Raw genomic sequence first — 16,487 nt, 5'->3', positions numbered from 1 at the left:
CTTAGCTTGCTCGCTAACTTGAGTAGCTTGCTGTTGTATTGAGAGGTTGGCTGTGGTTGCCTTGAGACACAATTTCTTTGCGGAGTTTGAGAGCACAAGAATTTTGCTTTTCTGTCCAGTTTGAAATAGAGGTATTCAGACTATGGGAATGGGGTGGCTCTGGAAGGATGCCCTCTTTCCTTTTCCTCAGGTTGACTAAAACAAATTTCAGTTGCCCTGATGGGGCTCTGAATACTCTCTAATCCATGGAATCAGTCCGCTTGAGGGCAAGAGGGCTGTAGGCTTTGTTTTAATACCCTGTCAGTTCAGCTAACTTTGCAGGAAGCCTTTGATTTCTAAAAACAAATTAACACCACCACCAAAATTGGGGGGCACATTCCTCTTGCACTTTCAAATCCTGGCTTTATAATTAAAACTTTTTTGTGAATAAAGCATCTTTCTGGAAAATAAATGCCAATCCTACTAGCAATTAAGGCTTCTATAAACTTTTAGCATACAATTATGGCAAAGATCAGTTAATGTAAGTTTGTGACTGAATCTGAGTCAAAGATGTTTAACACCTGCAAAGATTCTACCTTGCTATTTAAGTCGCACATAATAGAGTACACAATGCTCTTGAATTTTCTTGCCCGTCATTTTGTCAGAGAATAAGCAAACAAACAAGAAAAGCCTTTAAAGTCAGTTACAACATCATGATAGTCTGCAGTTACTTGGCAAAACACTAGCGTGTCAAAATCAGCTTGTAGTGAACGCCTTTCCTTTAGCAAAGAGCTTTAAAAGACTTCTTCTAATTTTTGCTGTGATGGGTCTCATGATAAGTGTTCTTCAGCCCTTTTTGTGTTTTCTTTCATAATGCAAGATCCTCTTTCCTGGATTTGGCTTTACTGGCTCTTAGATGAAAAAATTGATTTGGGGGTCTTTTTTATTAAGTTAAAGCAGTGTATATGTGTATGTGAGTAGTGAAAAGTACTTGGACCAAATGGACCTATACTCTGCCGTGAAAATGCAGACAGCAGTACGCATTGACAGAATACATCCAATACTTTTGTTTTCTCATTAAATCTAGCATAAAGTAAGCAGGGTAATTTGGTATCAGATTTAACCTTTCACATTGCTCTGAAAGTGTGCAGACATTGACAATTTCTTTGGTGCTTTGAACGTATACTTTCAAGGCAGCGTTGAAGAAGGTAATCACAATCTCACTCTCTTTTCCATTATGCACACACTAAGTTAATTGAAAATGTAGTAAGTACAACTTCATGAGATGGATCTATTTTCATTTCAAGACTGCATTCTCCAAGGACAGTATCTGGAGGATCTAAATCAACAGGAACTACACACTAAAGAACTAATAATGCCCTCTTGAAGCACTTCAGCTGCACACTCTCAATCTTGCAACCTGAAAGAACCTTAAAGATTTTTGGATTTGGTATATTCAGTAGAAGGCATGATGATAAAAAATAAAATAAAACTTGCAGCTGTGACTACTTTTTTGCAAAGCTACGGTTTGATGTTTGCAACAATGAAACAATGCAGGCAAATGCCAAACTGAAAAGATTTTTTTTGTAACAGATTTTCTCTTGCCAGCTTGTATATGGTAGAAAGCAGCTGTGCACCAAATCTGAAAAGGTAGGATCTAGTTGTGCAGGTGCTCATCTGCGTTTTTATGGTCCTAAAGATCTTTATAAATCTGATCTTTTTCTTTGAACCTTCATGAGGACTTCTGTATTTTGAAAACAAATAAGAGAACAAAGTGAGGGGTGTGCCTGGTGGGTCGTGTGGGGGAGAAGAAAGATAAAAGTAATGCTGTGTGTGTTTGCAGGGAGCTTGGGCCAGGAATGAAGTCTGTGGTAATGGCAACCCTACTTCACCCTGCCCCCTCAGCCTCCCTTTCCATCCCTCTCTTGGGTGGATGAACCCATCATAGACTGTTCCTCTTCTTCCTTGGCTGTTCTTCCTTTGGTGCCACCCTCTCTTCTGCACATAAGTGCATGCCACAGGCTATCTGCAGTTTTAACTGCCTTTGTCCTGGCCACCATGGCAAGCTGAGACTGTTCTTTGCCTCATTCTTGCTGCTGAAAAACAAAACTCAGCACTCATTCAGGCAAGGATTTCAAGAAATCTAAACGTAGGCTGTACTTATCATCAGCTTGGTGGGATGGCACCAAAAAGACTTGCTTGGGAAAAGAAAGAATGTGTGATAATCCTACCCTGGCTGTCGGAATTTGCAGAGGGGGAGTTCTGCTTCTCTTGATTTCAATAGATGTAGTAGGGCCTCTCCAGATGATTGATCCTTTTTAGCTAGGATGAGCTAATGGCCCTTTTCCTTGTCCGAAGATAATGGTTACAAAGCAACTGGACTCAGCAGACCATATTGCTCTGCCCTCAAGAAGCATTAAAGACAGCCCTAAAATTACGCGTCAGTATCAGCATCTGCTCAACCTGGAAGTGGGTGGCTCATTAGCAATCCAAAAGCCAAAGGTTGCTTTTTGATGTTTTCTGAACTAATAAACTATTTGACTCTCATTTGAGCTAATATAAATTGTGTCACTAAATCATCTATGGAAGATGTTTTCAAAGGCACAAATGCCAGAAGGACTCCCTGGGAAACGGTCCTCAGGGACAGGGGAACAGAACAGAGCTGGAAGATCTTTAAGGATGTGATCCACAGCGCACAAGAGCTCTTGATCCCTAGGTGTAAGAAATCAGGCAAGGAAGGGAAGAGACCGGCATGGCTGAGACAAGAGATGCTGGCCAAACTAAGGAGGAAGAGGGAACTGCACAGGCAGTGGAAGCAGGGACAGGCATCCTGGGAAGAGTACAGGGACGCGGTCCGGTTGTGTAGGAATGGGGTCAGGAAGGCCAAGGTGCAGCTGGAGCTAAACTTGGCTAGGGATGCAAAGAATAATAAGAAGGGTTTCTACAGGTATATCAGCCGGAAAAGGATGGTTAAAGAAAGCGTACCCCTGCTGATGAGCAAGACTGGCAAGCTGGTAACAGCAGATGAGGAGAAGGCTGAGGTACTCAATGATTTTTTGCCTCAGTCTTCACTGGCATGGCAGTCAGGTGAAGTCCCTGGTGACTGGAAAAAGGGAAACATTGTGCCCATTTTCAAAAAGGGTAGAAAGGAAGATCCTGGGAACTACCGACCTGTCAGCCTCACCTCTGTGCCTGGGAAGATCATGGAACAGATCCTCCTAGAAGTTATGCTAAGGCACATGGAGGCCAGGGAGATAATTCCAGATAGCCAGCATGGCTTCACCAAGGGCAAATCCTGCCTGACGAACCTAGTGACTTTCTATGATGGTGTGACAGCAACAGTGGACAAGGGAAAACCAATGGATGTCATCTATCTGGACTCCTGCAAAGCCTTCGACACGATCCCCCACAACATCCTTCTCTCTAAATTGGAGAGCTATGGATTTGATGGGTGGACTGTTCGGTGGATAAGGAACTGGCTGGCTGCTCGCATCCAGAGGGTAGTGGTCAATGGCGCGATGTCCAGATGGAGACCGGTGATGAGTGGTGTCCCTCAGGGATCTGTACTGGGACCGGTGCTGTTTAACGTTTATGCCTTTATTTTTTCCCTGCATCTTGTGGCAAAAAAGCTTTTTTATAAAGAGAAGTGCTAATGATGTAGAACCAGCCTTGTTCTCTCATTTGATACTTTATTTAATTTGAAACACTTAAAAATTACTTTGGATAAATATATTTCCAATAAATATAACCCAACAAATAATTATAACCAGTGTTTTTGAAGGAAAAGTGTTGGATAGTCTCTTTTCTTCGTAGGTTTTTAAAAAAATACAGGTCCTCATAGGTGGAAAGATGTTAAACTGAAGATTAATCATTAATGATAAAAGAGACTTTCCTTTAAAATAGAGTTGTAAAAGTTAACCGTTACATTTTGGCTCTACTCACAAAACACAGATTGGTATTATTCCCATCTTGGACAGTAAGAGTCAATGTCTCCTAATTCCTGCTTTTCCTCTTAAACCTTCCCTTTATCGTTCAATTTAAATACATCATTTGCAAATAAAGCATAAATAAAAGTGACTTCATTTCATTTCTAGACAATGAAAAACCCAAAGTGGGTAAATGAAGAGGAGAATCCAGGGTACTAAGTATTTATTGCCAGCGCTCTTTTAAGTTTCCAAATTTTTAGCAAGATGCTTGCTTCCTTCTGCCTGAAGAGGTCCTTCACGAGAGTGAGCGGTGGTGCCGTGATGGTGCTCAAGAAGTCAAGGCATCCATTGCAATACTTTCTGTATTTCCTGAAGAGCTGAGCTCCCATCAGCTGAGCCCAGACTTTGGCTTTTCTCACCATATGCCTGATTTGCGCCCCTGTCACCCTGATTTGGGGAAATCACCCATTTGGCTTTTTTATAGTAGCTGCTGATCTGATCTGGCATACTGCGCCATCGTAGCTAAGCGCTGGTCAGTAACACAGTCTGTTACTGGAACTGGGGCAAAACCAGCACCTGAAAATGAGTCACTTGGTGGTCTCATGTGTAACTCTGGGGCTTGTATCAGGGCTCTACAGCAGCTGAGGATGGTGAGGAGTGCAGCAAACCATTGGAAAGGTTCAGGCAAGCATTTGGTCACATTTATAGGTGAATGAAGCTACCGAAAAACAACACCCTCTGTTGGCAATTCCAGATTTATCAGAAACAAAGCTGACATGGATTTTTTTTTTAACAAAAAAATACAGTTATTCTGGATTGTTATTCCTACTTTTTGGAAATAACACTGCTGGAAAGTAGTAAACGGGCAATTTAAGGAATTAAATCTGTATTTACTAGCATGGGACACTCATTGTACTGATGGCAGACAGTAAATCATGATTTGACTGTTAGAAGTCAAAGTACTTAAAGTAACAAATGGGTATGTAGGCTATCCAGGCTTGTTAAAAGAACAACTATAAAAAAGGTAAAAAAAAAAAAAGTTAAAATGCCTAATGAACATTGCTAAGAGGGTAGCGCCTTCAAGGCTTGGATTTGGACTTGTTGAAATGATGGCAAAAATGGGCAAATGAAAATTCTTATTAACACCATAATGAATCAAATACAAAATGTACTATATAAATATCCGTGTGAATGAAAGTCCTTGCAACTGGAGACAATGCATATGTATAATAAGGCAAAAGATGGGTGAAAAAGGCTGTCATAGGTAGTGAAGTTGCTCTTTGCATTTTTGATGTTGTTGCTAAAGAACATCAGAGCATCACAGAAATGGATGACACCTTCAGTATCCTGCAGCTGAGGGAGGAGCATAAGATCCAAGCTCCAAACCACACCAGCCTGCCGCAGGGTGAGGGAACTCTGGAGCAGCAATTAAAAAGATGAGGGCAAGTAAGTCGGTAACTAGAACTCATCAGACCCTGAATATTTACAAGAAAAGGAGACCTGCTTAGAGATAAACTGATGTTTGCTAATACCTGTATGTAGAAGTAGGTGATATAAAAGAAGAAACCGGAGCCTGCCAGTGCTGTGGTTTGAACCAGGTGTTGTTGGAGCTGCTGGTGGCAGCCCAAGAAGAGAAACGTGTCCTGCTCCTGCCCATGCTCCTCCTCTCCTCTGACATTTGTTGCCTAACCTTTCCCTGTTAAAACCTCATCATGATTACAAGCTCTGGCACAGGTTTCTTATGACGATCACCTAAAAATGCTGCAATAGCTCCTGAACTGCTGCTCTCAGAGCATGCTGGCTGCCTACTGATAAAAGCACCTAGCTACTCCGTGGGGTACAGGAGCTACCCCTGTAGCTGCTATGTGGGTAGCTGCATCTACCTTTTATCGCTGTGCACCTCACCAGTCAAGTTGTAGATGAGAAATTGAAATGTTTTTGGAAGGGACTAAGGTTCATGCAGGAGCCCAGATGAATGAGGAGACAGAGCACATGTCTGAATTTTCCTAGGAATGTCATCTTTCCCCACTTGAAAGTCTGGCTTACATAGATTAGAGGATTTCAAAAAGTTAGGTAGGATTTCCAGATGCTTTACAGCCCACTTGGAAAAACAGCTGGAAAACAGCTGGAAACCTCCATACACTGCAAAGATCAAGCCCACAGGGCACGGGCAGTCGGCTGGGAGCATCCCAGGCATGCTGGGTTTCCAGCTCTGCACGGTGAGGTATGAACACACGTGTGTCCACTCAGAAAAGCAGTGTGGAGATGTGCCAATCACTGTGACGAGGTGGCGGGGAGAGGTGGAGATGGCTCTGCTGGTGCTCGCAAGGGCTCTGGCCAAGGGCGAGGGGCAGCAGGCGGTCATGGGGTGGGAATGAGGAATTCCAGTGCAGGGCAGTAATGAGGACAGCGTTCCCTGATAATATGGCAGTGGTACAACCCTCAGTGAGAAACTTGACATGTAAGTAAAGATTTTATTTAGCCCAGTGTACAACCACCAGTGAAAAAGAGGATTCTCATCCAATTGTTATTTTAATGGTCATATGGGAATAACTAAAATCCGATGTCCCATCAAAGCGAATACAAGAAACTCACAAAACTGTACAATGCAGTGTTAGCAAATGTATTCCTTTTCTGTGATTATCTGGGGCAATTTTCCTTCACGGAAACTTAAAATAATTGCTGACAATTTAAAACCCGAGAGCAGGTGGGTGACCTGCTGATGAAAGCCAGAGCTCTGAGAGCTCCAGATTCAAACAATGATATTTTTCCTTATTCACCTCACCTATTACTGTACAACACGGATAATAAGGAAAAAGCTGAGACCTTAGTGCTGACTCTGTCATTTCAGTTTTTCAGTTCATTGCCAATAGGGCTGTGTTGCTCTTAAATACCCAGCATTTCTCTAGCATATTACTATTAGAAACCTACTGATTTTATTATAGCATTTCTCTAACACAAAGCAATACTGCCTCAAAAAAATAATAATTTTCTGTCTGAATGAAATAAAATGCTGGTATGCTTGGAATTAGGTATTGCCTAAGCAGAACATCTTGAAAGATGTTCCTTTATAAAGCTGTTGCTTGTTTCTTCTTTTTTTCCCTCTCCTGGAGAGTATGAGATTTTCATTACAAGTGGCACATGTTGTAATAAGTCATATCTGCCCTACAAGTATCTATGCTAACCGTAAACATGGCCCAAGGCGCATTAGTCAGCCCGAAAGAGCCTGTCAGATAAAGCCTGTCTGCAGGAGGACAGAAGATGCTTATTGGAATTCATCGAGTGTCAGGGGTGGTCCCTGCTGCCCCTGCCACTGCTCCTCCGGAGGCATGTTAATTAAACAAGATGCAAAGAAAATAAGTCTGTCATGTTCTTGTGATCAGAATCCAGGGAGAGATAACAGCCCGTGACTCAACTGGTTTCCAAAAGCTTTGGTTTCTTTTTGTTTTTAAATAAATTGTTTAATAGATAACAGGTTGCTTTAAATTAATCTTAAAGGATAATTTAACTTCCTCCTTTCTCCTTCTGTTTAGTTCTTCCTTTGATACATTAGATGTATCGATGTTCTGAGTATATCCATCTCTCACCAATAATTGTGATTCTGCAGCTTGGGGAGAAAGAGCTTTCTGGTCCCATGGGGGTTTTAAAACAAAAGAGTATACTCTTGCTCAAACTTTGATTAGAATCTCTGTAGCAGTTAGCTGAAAGCATGCACATTTTTCATAGCTAAAATCACTCAGATTTTGATCTACCTGACCAGACACAAATTGTCGTAATTGAAGCTGATGGTGACACAGTGATCAACAAAATCCTAGAGTTTTCACTTAGTGTTATGAGCATCCATCAGAATCAATTTGCTGAAGGCTCAGCTGTAAGGATTCAGAGAATATTGCTGTATCTGGCTCAAGCTGTAGCTAATTCTAATTCCTCTATTTTATTGCAAGTTCTTATGTGACCCTTGAATCTAGTACCAATCATAATGCAAAGAGAAACTCTACATTCTATAATTAAAAAATAGTTGTATTTTTATTTCTCTTTCAAAACTATAACTTCTCTTTACTATACTGTATGCCAAAACTTTGCCAAAGTGTTCTTTTTCTACAGAGCACACCTTCCCCAAAATATTATTTTTTTTTTTGAAGAATTTGCCTATAGCATCAGGATCCCAAAGAAAGATTTGCGTAACTCTAAAAATTGTATTCCTAATATAAAATAACAAAGACTTGGAAGAAACATGAATTCACGTATAAATGCTGCCTAGTAACTGGGAGCCTGTGTATATGCACTAAATAAGCCTAACTGGGTTAGTGCACAGTTATCAATGAGTCTGGTACGTCTACAGATTGATTCACTATTTTAGTAACAAAGCCTGTAATTTACTTTGGGGGAAGAGAGATAAATAGTCTTTGTGTGGGAGATTAAAATTATCGTAAGTAGCACTTTGGAACTTCTATTTTAATCATCCACAAAACGGTGAAGAAAGTGCCCTGTATTGTATTGTGTCATCACCTCCACAACGCTTAAAAGCCACATTCCCAGGGCTATTTTTAAAAGCATGAAGCGAAAAAATAGAATTGGGTTTGAGGAGAATGCGTGAGTAAGGTGGGGAGCTGTATCTGAGACCTGATTTTATCTCTCCGTTTCCTAATCTCTGCAATAAGGATGGAGAGAGGAGTTTGCTTTTCATTTTAGTATTCTTGCTAATGAGCGTTTACCTGCTGACCATCCCGGTTCCCCCTCAAGGTGCGGGAGGTGCGACCCATCGCCCCTGTGCTGCGGCTCCTGCCCTGGGGCTATCTCCTGCGGGGGCCTGGCTGGGATGGGAGAAGGCTCTTGCAACCCAGAAGGCCGACTGTACCCTGGGCTGCACCAAAAGCAGCGTGGCCAGCAGGTCGAGGGAGGGGATTCTGCCCCTCTGCTCTGCTCTGGTGAGACCTCACCTGCAGTGCTGCGTCCAGCTCTGGAGCCCTCAGCACAAGAAGGACATGGAACTGTTGGAGCGGGTCCAGAGGAGGGCCACAAAAATGATCCGAGGGCTGAAGCACCTGTCCTATGAGGACAGGCTGAGAGTTGGGGTTGTTCAGCCTGGAGACAAGAAGGCTCTGGGGAGTCCTTAGTGCAGCCTTTGAATACTTAAAGGGGGCTTATAAGAAAGATGGGGACAGACTTTTTATCTGGGCCTGTTGCGATAGGACAAGGGATAATGGATTTAAACTAAAAGAGAATAGAATTAGACTAGGTTTAAGGAAGAAATTTTTTATGATGAGGGTGGTGAAACACTGGAATGGGTTGCCCAGAGAGGTGGTGGAGGCCCCATCCCTGGAAACATTCAAGGTGAGTTGGGACGGGGCTCTGAGCAACCTGATCCAATTAAAGATGTCCCTGCTCACTGCAGGGGGGCTGGGCTGGATGGCCTCTAAAGGTCCCTTCCAACCCAAAACATTCTGATTCATTCTGTGATTATAAGGCACAGGGCCATGGGGAGGATGCGCAAAAAGGCTGTGCCAGGACGGAAAGTCCCTCCTGGCCTTCATCCCAGTGCTCTGAGGACCACGTTGGCTTTGCTCCATGGGGACAGGGGAGCGATGCAGGGGCTTTCCTGGAGCAAGATTGCTGAGTGAAAGTGGGGCAGCAGAGAAGGCATGTTTTAAAATTACCTCCCCTTGCCAGCGTGCCTGTTGTCCGTAGGTCTTGCCAAAGTGAACTTTAAATAGCATCAGACAGCTTACACAGACTAATGAAATGTCTGTGTTGATGTTGGTGCTTGAGCTGCTTCATTTCTAAAGGCTGCTTCGTGTTCTCCACTGGCTGAGACGGGAATAACACAGCCACGACCCTGAGCACTGTCTTGAAAATACGGTGATAGACAGTAAACTGACAGGAGAAATAGGTCAGGAAGAACATCTACTTGCATAGATACCCTTCATTTTGGGAAAATGAGTCAATACCTTGTGTGAGTCTGCAGCACAGTCGTGGGGGGTTCATGCTCTCTGTCTTTAGGGTGCCAAACCAGAGAAGGAGATGGAAGCCTGGTCCTGGTGGGCTCTGGTACGGTCTCCAGGGTCAGGGTGAGCCCTCCTCAGGGTGTGCAGGACACTCAGGTCAGTGAGTGCGTTTCTGGATTATTATAAAGTTTGAAAGTGGCATTTTACTGTAAGAGTTGGATGGAAAAGAGGAGAAAGATATCCTGAAAGGCAACTTGCATTTGGGAATGACGAACTCTCTCCTGCAAACGTAAGAAATCAGATTGGCTTTGGCCAAGAACCTAGTTACCCGTGTTTAAGTGAACTACAGCAAATTCTGAATTTTTGAAAGTGTGTTCAAATATACCTACATTATTTCTAAGACTGTCTGTCTGGGTCACCGTGAACGTCTGGCTGCCTTCGTTCCAGTGGTGATACGCATCGCCTGATTTCAATACTCAGCTGAATGCTCTGGATGAAATACCTACTACAAGGCCAGCTAAAAGCCACTCCTCCTGCTCTCTAGTTGAGCCTGTGGTTGCAAATCTAAAATAAGTGCTCTGAAACCAGCTTTTCTTTGATCTGTAGTGAAGTGCATCTCTTCCTGTTAGAGTCAAAGGCTACATGTCATCTTGTAAAACATAAACAAATTGAAGGGTGGCATCAGATTTCTAAGTAATATGGGGGAAGGAAGGCCATTTCTGATTATTCTAGTAAAGATCTTCCATTAAGAAAGCAAGGGAAACAAACTTATTCGAGGATTGTAGAGCCACCCGTTTACAAATCACAATTTTTAACATGGGTTTAATCACTCAACTCGAGACAGCCATAACAGAGACAAACTATTTCCGCCTTTGTGTTTGACAGAAATATGTGCTCCTTCCATTCCCTCGTATTCCCTCCCTACTTGCTCAGCATGTCCTCCTAAGAGCTTGTTCTACTGTAAATGCAGATCACTTTGTGTTTGACTTGGTGACTCGGAGCTGGGCGTTTCGTCCTAAAAGGATGTCATTTGTCACTGGCAGCTGCTAGGTTTACCAGATCCTTCTAAAATTCAGTTTCTGAGCTGACTTCAGCATTCTGGCATTGCAGATCTTGCAGAGTGCACTAAGATGCCATCCCCCTCCCCTTTCCCTTGCAGTGCTGATGTTTCACCCTGCTCACTTAGCACTTTCAAAACCTGGGTGTGCTACATTTTGCTGCACACGGTACATATTCATACAAACATTTGTCTGCCTCTGGATGTACAAGAGAAGGGGGTCACCCCAATTACTGCATTCTGGTCCCTATGGTGGATTTTCTCCTAAAGAGCCACAGGTGCTTGGGCCACATGGGGCGCTCAGTGACAACCTGAGTAGCTATTGGCTTCCAAAGTTTTCACATCCCCCAACTAGTTCCAAGATTTTCTGAATTTTATTTCTGCAAGTACTTTTCATACAAGCCAATGGTCATCTAAGACTACAGACATGTTTCTGCAGAAGAAAAGAGTTTCTTTAAGCACGTTTGTACAGAATGCGAAGATTTCATAGACCAGTAAGTGCCTTGTGTTAAAACAAATTCAAAAAACTGTGCGTGGGATCTGTCCAACAAATCTTAAAATTATCTTTGGATTTAGTTCTGGGACATGCAACAAGGTGGAATAATTTAACCTGGTTTTTGACCCTCTCATCTGAAAGATCAACAATTGGGCTTGTATCAATATACTTTCATGGACTGACAATCAGCATTTTGATAGTCAGTCCTTTTCTTGTATTGCCTTTCCTCCTCTCCTTTCATTGCCTTTAATTTCCTTTTCCTCTATCTAAACTCTGAAAGCAATCTGTTGTTAAAATAGGGAATGACCAGATGACCAGGAAGACATGTCTTAGCACTCAGATGGAGTCATCTAGTCCAAAAGCACTCTAGTCTGGCTGCCTATAAACTTGATTTAAATCTCTTGGTATTAGTAGTACTAGAGCTTAGTCACACCTGTATCTCGTAACTCCACCATTCATATCTCGTAACTTCACCAAATGTTAACATTTTATGTTAACAGTGGTACTATACAGCTCTTTTACTGGAGCTATCACACCTTGTAATACGTGGAACTTCATGACAACGTGCAATTTCATGAAAAACAAGTTTGAAGATTCAACAATCGTCATTTTCCGAGAAAATGAAATATTTTGTCAAAAAAGTTGTCCATCAGCTCATCCCATGACAAGACATTTCAAAGCTCCCTCTTGTGTTTCTCTGGACGTTAGCTGCTGGTGAGAACAGTGGAATTTGTGCAAACACTTGTGGTGCGATGACACTGATCCACCACAGATGATCTGGCTGGTTGGGTGAGCAGTGACATTGGCTTGGAGGCAAAATGCGCCTGTGCCTTCACAGCTGCAAGCCAAACTGGCATCCAGTCAAACAACTCATGAAAAAAAACAAAAAGCAAGCAAAGAAAAATTGCAGGTGGAATGAAGCATAATGCAAAAAGTAAGACGTCTGTATTTCTGGGCTCACCCAGTCTAGCGAGTATTATTCATTTGTGACAGAATTCATGTAGAAGCTGAGGAGGTGAAAAGACCAGAAAATATATACTGTACGTGTCTATGTTTGCACCATTCAGTGTCGTTCCACTACAACAGACATGCTAATGGGCTGTGTATTTATGTCCTCTGTACCCCTGCTCCCAGCAAAAGAAATGCCATCCTTTAAGTAATCGGAATATTTATACTGTAGGTCCTTGGTAAAGATACAACAGGAGTTTAGTGCTTTAATGAACATTTGAGCTTTTGAGTGCAGAATTTCTTTAAACATTTTAAAGTAAAAAGAGTTGTTTTCTTATGCCTCAGACCATTAGTTAGTTTTTTAAAAAAATAATTTCTTCTAGATTAATTGATTTCAAGTCTTGTTGTTTTTCCAGGTAGAAAATGGGTTAGGATTAGTAACCGTTATGCAGCTCTGGGAAAGCAACAGATAAAAAAATCCTTCTTAAATAGACTAGTAAGCAAAGAAAGGAAAAAAACTCCAACCAATGGATAAAGCCTGGCAAAGACTTTTTCTGTGAGCAGACGTGCTTTCAACTTGGATGCTACAAAGGACCCTCTAGTTTGAACTGTCAGAGTAATGGATCAAACAGTCCAGCCAGAAGGAAGAAAGGAAGCAGTGGGACACACGGAAGAGCAGATTCAGGCAGGAACAGAATTGTGGAGATGCGTCAGTGAAATGTAGTAACTTAAAAAGGGATCACCTAGGGAAGGAAAATAGAGGTAGCCAAGTAGCATCACGGCCAAATCCTCCATAATCCTCTGTGCTTCCTCAAGTCCTGAAAGTAAGGGCGGGCACTGATTATTGTATGGTAAAGGCAGAGGATCATCTTTTCTATCCCGATTTATAATCTCATGGTGACAGGCAGGGACTTTGAGTATGGTCACAGTCCTGAGGGCACTCATGTCCCTGCCTGCCCTGCCGGGGCCGCCGCACACCCTGCCCAGGGCCCCGTTTCAGCCCAACCCAGGGCCACCAGCCCCTGCCCCAGTGATGCCCCAGGGTGCTGCTCTCCAGCCCTGCCACAGCCCTGCCTGAACAGGAAAACAAGGGCTTCTCCCAGCTCACTGAATGAAGTGCACAACTCTCCTAGGCTTCGAGGGGACCAGGACGTGGTCCATGGTGTAGTTCCAGTCATCTACTGTGTGGTGTAGCAGGTGATCAATTTAGCTCAAAACTAATGAGCTTTTTGAGCATCTTGTTCCCATAATGCATCCTCATTTTTTAAAAGATGGTGTCCTCTTGAAACAGACACAGACTCTAGCATTTATTAAATACGTTTTTTCCAGTTAACCTCCAGTCCATAACATTACTGATACTGTCAAAGATGATCCAATATATATTAGTTGTCTTCTTGGTATGACATGGTAGATGATTTTTGTTATCTCATCTGTAATGTACCCCAAAGGGGTATGTTTTTCACTGCTGATTGAAATGCTCCCTGAATGCCAGAAATGCACTCATCAGCATTTCAAGTGATGTATTTATCTGAAGCAGTTTCCTTCTGATAATTTCATTTGATGAATAGAAAATGCAGCTTTCAAATCGCTGTAAATCAAGACAAGAATTTTTTGGTCAGTGTTTATAAAAGCAAGATTGGGTCAGCTATACTAGCCTTGGTTGCTAGTGGATGTTACATTTTCTGGTGATGTTGCCGCCTTACAGCAGCCCATTCAAATCCAACTCAATTTATTACAGTTCACGACTCAGCAAATGATACAGCTGTGTTGCCCCTGTGAAGAATACGACCATATAATTCACTGGCTTCAGCACACAGGGACCTACATCAAGATTACACGAAGGCAAAACTCTCTCAAAGGTTTTAGCACTAAATTGTCAGCAAGAGGGTTCTGGTTTGTATTTTTTTTGCCACTGGGAGCCAATTATTTGAACGAAGCTCAGTTTCTCTCCCTCCCCATGCTCTCAGTGTTTTGCTTTCTCTCCCCCACCCAGTGCTTCTGCTCTGCTACATCTCAAAAACCAGCTTCCAGCTTTCCCCACAGACTTTATTATCCTAAAAGGAGGGAAAATAAACATTTTAGCTTATATATTTGATATATGCAGATAAATCTGTGAGCTTATTTGAAGTTTCCAGCAAAAAGAAAATGCTTAGGATGGATAATGAGCAATTCAAGACAGTAATCTTACAGTATTAAGCTAGAAATGTGAATTTACAGCCTAGCTTTCTGTAAACACAATTACTGAGGTATGCAGGTTGATTTTATTAACTTACAAAAACCCCAAGGCAGATGAAAACAAAAAGTAAGTGCTATAAATTATTCTAGGATTTTTTTCATTTAAAATGACATAAAACCCCAAGGAGGAGTCAGCAACTACTGATAAACTAAACTGTACTTAGAAAATTTTACAATACTCTTGCTAGTTGCTCTGTCAAAATACATTTCAGGTTGCCAGGAAAGACAGCCGTTACCCTTCCCACGTACACTGCTGTGCCGACATGAAAACCAAAGGAAAAGGTTTCCTAAATTTTCCTTGAATAGAAAGAGCCTCAATAGCAGCACTGTAGAGAAATCAAAGGAGCCCACTGAACTGACGCTTTGCGTTATGAATTCTCTCTCCATTCTTAGCCCCGTGCTAAAATTATCCCATTTGTTTTCACCACCAACTCGACCACAGACAGGACGCCGCATACACAGTCTGTCTGTCTGCGGAGAGGCATGTTTGTGCTGTGCTCTCACGTATAGCATTTCATCGCTGCCTTACCACCGGCTGCTAGATGCAGCTGTGATGCCAGCCCAAGGGTTCGCATTTCTCCCTCCGCCTCTGCCAGTTCTCCTGGGGCTCTCCCACAGCAGATCGGAGAAGGGAGACCATTGCCCCCGCCCCTTCGTGGTCAGTGGCTGGCTGGACCTTGGGGCAGGTTGGACTCTTGGCGCTGTCTGCTGTCCTATCAGCCTTTCACAGAATAGAACCATAGAATCGTTTAAATTGGAAAAGACCTTTAAGATCATCAAGTCCAACCGTTAACCTAACCCTGCCATCCCACCACTAAACCATGGCCCTAAGCACCTTGTCTACCCGGCTTTTAAATACCTCCAGGGGTGGGGACTCAACCACTTCCCTGGGCAGCCCATTCCAATGTTTAACAACCCTTTTGGTGAAAAAATTTTTCCTAATGTCCAACCTAAACCTGCCCTGGTGCAACTTGAGGCCATTTCCTCTCATCCTGTCGCCTGTTACCTGGGAGAAGAGACCGACACCCACCTCACTACAGCCTCCTTTCAGGCAGTTGTAGAGGGTGATAAGGTCTCCCCCCCAGCCTCCTCTTCTCCAGGCCAAACAACCCCAGTTCCTTCAGCCACTCCTCATAAGACTTGTGCTCCTGCCCACCTCCACATACATGCAGCATAGCGTCAACTGAATGGGCCTTTTGCACTTCAGGATATGACCCCTTCCAAAAATGTAACCATCTCCTGCTGGAGAGCAGGGCAAGAGCTGAGCAATCCCACCGGTGTCATTGGTGCCTCTAGTTAGTGAAGGATGTCAGCGCCGTGGGTCTGCCACCACGACCCGCCCAGGCACATCTCCAGCTCCTATCCCACCTCCCCTTGTGGACCAGAGCAGCGCTGGTGACTGCGTCAAATTAGGGCTGCCAGAAAGGCATATTTAGTTAGAGAAGCATCTGGTAATTCACTAGAAACATTCATGCACACGAAAAAGCATTGTTTACCACTGGAAACCCTTCTGTGGGTCTGCGTTCTTGCTACGCACTGGCAGTTCCTTCATGAGCCTGGGAATAATTCGTGGGGTTATTTTTGGTAATGTCCCATTGTCTTATTATGCCAAGATTAAATGGGATAACAGATGCAGTAATTAAAAATGAAAAAGTGACAGTTATTTTTGGCTCAAAGAGTTACTATTAACTGACATGGTAGATGGGTTTTTAAAGCCAAAAATGTAGGCAATAGCAGTCAGAATAGCTGTTATTTCCATGCTGTTTATGAAAGGCTTATGAATCATGACCTACACCCAGCCAATTGCATACCTGTATTTCAGATGCTATTTAAATTACATTTCATTTAAATGAAGAGATTGAACTAAGGAAATATCTGAGGGATTTTTCAGGCTTTGTCTG

This window comes from Egretta garzetta, unplaced genomic scaffold, assembly GCF_000687185.1.
Source record: "Egretta garzetta isolate BGI_Z169 unplaced genomic scaffold, ASM68718v1 scaffold33, whole genome shotgun sequence".
Lineage (NCBI taxonomy): Eukaryota > Metazoa > Chordata > Aves > Pelecaniformes > Ardeidae > Egretta > Egretta garzetta.
This window is presented reverse-complemented; position numbering follows the sequence as displayed.